A 6,527-nucleotide genomic window follows, 5' to 3' on the forward strand; every position below is an offset into this window, starting at 1 on the left:
ACTATGATCCAGCTAGGTCATATCTAGGTATATAGCTGAAGAATCTAAGTCAGTATACAACAGAGACACCTGAACACCCATGCTCACTGCAGTACTATTCACAATAGCCAAATTACAGAATCAGCCTAAATGCCCACCAACAAATCAGTGGGTAAAGAAAATGAGCTATATATACACAGTGCAGTACTACTCTTCCATAAAAAAGAATGAAATTATGTCATTTGCAGTAAAATGTTTTGACTGGAGCTCTCTTACAGAGCAAAAATAATAAATATTTGGAAAGACAAATACTATGTTTTCTCTTATATGCAGAACCTACATTTTAGAAAAGAAAACATGAAGGTAGAAAAGAACTTATTTATGGATGATAAGGAACCCAGAAGGAGGGTAGATGGGGCCAAAACAAAGTGAAAGAGGGGTCAATGTGCTCAAAGTACACAGTTCATGCGTGTGAATATTATGTTGAAATTTATTATTTTTTACAAATAATTACAACAAAGATGCTGTGGGATGTTTTCTATGCTGTGAATGTGTTGCTCTTATTGGTTGATAAATAAAAAGCTGATTGGCTAGTAGCCAGGAAGTACAGGCGGGATAAGCAGAGAGGAGAATTCTGGGAAGAGGAAGGCTGAGTCAGAAGACACCAGCCAGCCGTAATGGCATACAGGTAAAGCCATGGAACATGTGGCAGCATTATAGATTAACAGAAATGAGCTGAGTTTAAGTATAAGAGCTAGTCAGTAGTTAGCCTGAGCTAATGGCCAAGCAGTTTTAATTAATATAAGCCTCAGTGTGTTTACTTGGGTCTAAGTGGCTGTGGACTGGGTGGGACGCAGAAAAATATTCAGCTACAGAAAGAAATTAATTTTTTTAACTATTTTGGTTTAATAAAAATAGAGAAAAATTAAGGAAGGCATCTATATACAAATGTGCACACACATGCAAGTGCATGTACTCAGACTTGCCTACACGTGAGCATGCATAAACACAGACACGCATGCAAAAAAAAATAGTCTATGAGAAAAACTCATTTTAGTGCTTGGCACACTGAAGAATCAATAAATGTGAGACTTCTTTTTTAGACTCCTTTTAAATGTAGTTAAGGAAATTGAAATATGCAAGAACAAATGCAGAATGAGAACACTTTAATTATCTTGTCTTTCATGAGTTTTTTTCTCAAATGATGAACTTAAATATTTAGTTTGCATCTAATCTTTAAAGTGCATTTATCCTTAATCTCCTCTATGATGCAAATTTAACATTCACTGTTCATTCATTTACCTAATTAACAAATTTGTGCCTATAAGTCAACTTTATATTACGCTTAATGATTCAACAAAAGCTTATTAACAGCCTATTATCTGTGTGAGACTCTCATTTAAAGGCTAGTTTATGCAGATACTGTTGGATAGCTTCTAGCATACTTCTAAGATACTTAAAAATAATTTTTCATCTTGTTCAATAGTGAAGATCACTGGTGGATTTCATTCTGTCTGAGAAACCAAAGAAGCAGGGAAATAAAATTTATTGACATGATTAAAGACTAGGTTTCTTGCAAAGCTACATTCTACTGCTTTAGAAATTTTCAAGGAGTAGCTGGAGCAAGTGCTCAGTGGTTAAGGGCATGTACTGCTTTTGCAGAGGACTGGAATTCAGTTCCCAGCATCCACACTGGGCAGCTCACAACCACCTATAACTCCAGCTCCACATGATCAGAATCCTTCTTCTGGCCTCTGTTGGCACCCAGACTCATATGCATATGCCCACATACATACACATTCATACCATTAAAAAATAAATCTTTAAAAATTTTCCAAGGAAAAGTAAAAACTAATAAACAAAGAAAATAATCATAGAATGTAGTTTATATATTGTGTACCCTAATAACCTTATCTGGGGGTCAGAGAACAGAACAGCCACTAGATTAGACAGAGGCCAAAAAATGGTGACACACACACCTTTAATCCTATCACTTGGGAGGAAGACATCCATCTGGATCTCTGTGAGTTCAAGGCCACACTAGGAAAAGAGCCAGGTGTGGTGGCACACACCTTTAATCACAGCACTTGAGATCTCATGTCTTTGCTTGAGAAAGACACATGCCTTTAATCCCAGGAAGTGATGGCAGGAAGTAGAAAGGTATGTAAGGCATGAGGACCAGGACTAGAGGCTTTTAAGCTTTTAGGTTTTTTAGAAGCAGTTCAGGTGAGATCCATTTGGTGAGGACTCAGAGGCTTCCAGTCTGAGGAGTTGGTAGGGTGAGGTTGGCTGTGGCTTGTTCTGTCTCTGATCTCTCAGCTATCACCCTAATATCTGGCTATGGGTTTTTTATTAATAAGACCATTTAGAAATTTATGTTACAATAGAAACTTTATAAAGCACACTAAATGCCGATTTAAATTTTAGTAACACATCTCTATACTATAGACATACATGGGGCAGCTGCCATTGAGGGACTGTTTTGATCTCATGTAAATGAAAGCATGTAGTTTTTTGTCTTTCAGTACCTGGTTACTTTAAATAATTTAATGTTCTCATTTTCATCCATGTTTTTGCAAATGCAGGGTTTCCTTTTGTAAGACTAGACAATATGCCACTGTTTGGATTAAACCACATTTCCATCATCCAGTCCCGTTGGGCACATCTTAACTATCAGAACACCATGAAATTAACATACCTCTTCCAGATCCCATTTTCAGTCTTTTTGGGAAGAACATCCTGCAGCAGGATTACTGGTCATGTGTTAGTTCTAGTGTTAATTTTTTGTTTTATGTTGTTTTGTTTTGAGCTAGGTGTTACAATGAAGGTGGGCTGGAGCTCACTGTGCAGCCCCAGACTGGCCTGGAAGCCTTGAGATACTTAACCTTTACTCCAGCTTGATTGGGATCAGAATCACACAGAAATAGATATCTGGCCAGGAAGTTTTCAGATTGGGTTAACTGAGGAGGGAAAACCAACCATGTTTGGTACCATCCCAAATGTGAGAGTCCTTGGCTGCAAAAAAAATTTAGAAAGTGGGCTAAGCTCCAGATTTCATCTTACTGCTTCCTGACTGTGGATGAAGTGTAGCGGCTGCCTCAAGCTCCTGCCACTATGACACCCTCCAACTGTGAACTAAAATCTAAACTTTCTTCCATTGCCTTTGTCAGGCATTCTGTCACAGCAGTGCAGACTGTAACTGTGGCTCAAGGGGGTCAGAGGACACTTTCAGTTGGTGCTGTCCCTGTGGTACTAGTTTAGCAGGCATAAAAGATGCAAGACTGAAAGGGACATTTCAGAGAGCCACTGGCCAGAGCATGAAGCTGTGAAGGTGAAGCCTAAATTACAATGGAGACCCAAGGCTGTATAATTATCAGAAAGGTTGGCTTGTCCCTTGAGGAAAGCTGCCAGTACAAAGTAGAGATGGTCCAAGAGAGAGGCCATATTGCTACAGGCAGCAGAGCTGGTTGGGATACTTAAGCTCTTTCAGAACACAGATGATTTCATCACTAGACTCAGATGTTGGGCATGGAACTGAAGGGTGTGGTGTTTACCATGTTGGGTTTTGACCTTACTTTGGTGTGACTTTTCTTTATTATACCCCTATCCCTTCCTTCTGAAATGGAACTATTAATTCTGTCATTGTATGTTAGATATGTGTTTTGTTTTCTGTTTGTTTTGTTTTAATGTAAAGGGGATAGATGTTATAGATAAATGATTTGGTCCCAGAAGATATTTTGTTCTTACACTTTTGAACGATGTTGGAACTGTTAAAGACTATGGAGACTTTGGGAGGTGAAATAAGTGTATTTTTCGTTATGAGATGAAAATGAAACACTAGAGGACAGGATTGGAATGGTATGATTTCAAGTGACATGTTTATCAAGCTGCCAAGGGATGTGTTGGTTAACCTTTATTGTCAACTTAATGTAATTTTTAAATCACCATGGAAACAATCCTCTGGACATATCTGTGAGGGGTTTCTAGATTGGGTTAAACAAGGAAGGAAGACCTATCCTAATGTGGGTAGCACCATTCAATGTGCTAGAACACCAGACTCTATAAAAATGGTGAAGGAAGCAAACACTAGCATTCCTCCCTCTCTGCTTCCTGACTATGGCCACAATGTGATCAGCCACCTGTCTCCATGCCTTCCCGACCAGGATGTACTGCACCCTTAAACTGTGAGCTCAAATATCTTCCTTCCTTAAATTACTTTTGTCAAGGATTATTTGCTACAGCATTGAGAAAAGTAACTTATACATCAAGTTTTCTTATGTACCAAGTTTTCTGCTTTTGGCAGTATTTTTTAAACTGTTTTACTATTTAATATTTTTATTAAAACCATGCCCTCCCTAAATGCCTATACATATGACATGTAGAGAATGCTTTTAAAACCATACTCATAGCATGACATTGAAGGTGGCATTAATTTGAAGACTCAGCTATTACAACTTAGCAATTCTGACACCTTAATTCTGTTCAACTGACACTTAAGAATCATATCTAATAAGGTCTACAAAGAATACAGTATTCAAAATATAGACCAAACCACAGAAAACATGATCCAGGGAGTGGAATGATGAAATTTCAGTATACAATTTACATCTAGAAACTCGTTTAAAATTTTATTTCTCTAAAAATACTGATTCGTATTAGAGTATTCTTCACAGAAGCAGCACTTAAAAAAAAAAATAAAAATAAAAAGGCTGGTGCCAGAGAGAAGGCCCAGTGGTTAAGAGCACTGCCTGCTCTTCCCAAGGACCTAGGTTCAATTCTCAGCACCTACAGGGAGGCTCACAACTTCTGCGACTTCTGATGCCAGTGATACAGTACTGTCTTCTGGCTTCCATGAGCACTGCATGAACACACACACATATATACAGGTAAAGGACCATACACATTAAAAACAATAATGTTTTAAAAGTTTTTTCATTGCTCAAACAAGCTAATTAATCAAAATAAGACTTGTAATAATCCTAAAAGTAAATATTTGTTCCAAAGAGAACTAAGCCACAGTCATAAGTTACGTCAGGGTCCATATTTTTTGTTTGTCCAAATCCAAAATCTACTCCATTTAAAAGGGTACCTACCCAAAGGCAATGTTATATACCGAAAGACCTTCCTACAGAACACTGACAAAATTTAAGGTTTGAGTTGACAAAATAGTATTTAAGAATGTACCAAGAAAACATAAGCTTTCCTAGTTGGAAGTAAATGAACATTAACTTTCTATAACTATGACTTTCACATTTAACCAGAAATAATCTAGAGCCTGTGGGCTTTCTTCTGTCTGTGACTCCTCTAAGATTCTAATTAATTCATCTATGCCTAATAAAAAAAATCATACAATTCAATGTCTTCAAGAGAGGCAACTAGGTAATGCTTGCCCAGCACGCATAAGACCTTAGGTTCAATCTCTAGTACCGCATAGTTTGCTAATGCGTATAAACCCAGCACCTGGGGGATGGAAGCAGGAGGCCAAGAAACTCAAGGGTTTGAGGCCAGCCTGGGCTACTTGAGACCCTGTCCCAAAAAAGGGGGGGGGGGGAGAAGAGAAAGCAAGAGGGGGGGGGGGAGAGAGGGAGGGAAGGAAGGAAGGAGGGGGAGAGGGAGAGGGAGAGAGGGAGAGAGGGAGAGAGGGAGAGAGGGAGAGAGGGAGAGAGGGAGAGAGGGAGAGAGAGAGAGAGAGAGAGAGAGAGAGAGAGAGAGAGAGAGAGAGAGAGAGAGAGAGAGAGAGAGAGAGAGAGAAAGGATTTAGTCAGCTGTATACAGCGAGAATTATAGATGCTCATTCTTCCCCAGGTGTTAGAAACTGTGTTTGTAGCCATCCTGGGGGGCGTAAAACCCTGCCTCAAAAAAAAGGAGGGGCTATCACCTAGAAATAACCGAGATGGGGGACAACTCTAAGGACGCCAGAACCAGCCAGAAGGTGCCCGCTCTTCTCCTACTACACTGAAGAGTATCCCGGAACCCCACCTGAGTCAGTGAGGGGCCGTGGGAACTACACAGCGACCTTGCTTCAAAGAATACCCAGGGAGATCACCACGCGACCCCAAACACAGGGCCTGCGCGGGTTGCAGGGACGCGGGCGCGCAGCAGCTCTCGGGCTAGCAGCCACCAAGCCCGGCGCTGCCAAGCGGAGCCGCACCGACCCACCTTAGGGAACCCGAGTGGCCGCTGAGTGGAAAGGACGCGCTAGAGGGCGCCGCGAACGCGGGCCTCAGCCCACAGCGGCCGGTCTGCGACGCTAACTCAGCTCCACTCCGCCTCCCCGCGGCCGGCGGCGACGCCTCGCCCCTCTCCTGCCGCGGAGACCACTGGGACTCGTAGTGCGCCCCGCCCACCGCAGAGACTCATGGGACATGTAGTACGCCCCGCCCTTCCCCGCCAGAGCGCCGCTTAGCGGTGCCCTCAGAGCCCTCGGGTTCCACTTCCGGTTTCGTCGCGCTGCGCTGGCACTCAGCCTGTGTGCCGCGGCGGCACCTTTGTGGGCTGCGGGACGTGCGTGGACCCCTCTCCAACCCTCTCGGCCTCGCCGCCCCGAG

This window comes from Peromyscus maniculatus, chromosome 7, assembly GCF_049852395.1.
Source record: "Peromyscus maniculatus bairdii isolate BWxNUB_F1_BW_parent chromosome 7, HU_Pman_BW_mat_3.1, whole genome shotgun sequence".
In the NCBI taxonomy this organism is placed as follows: Eukaryota; Metazoa; Chordata; class Mammalia; order Rodentia; family Cricetidae; genus Peromyscus; species Peromyscus maniculatus.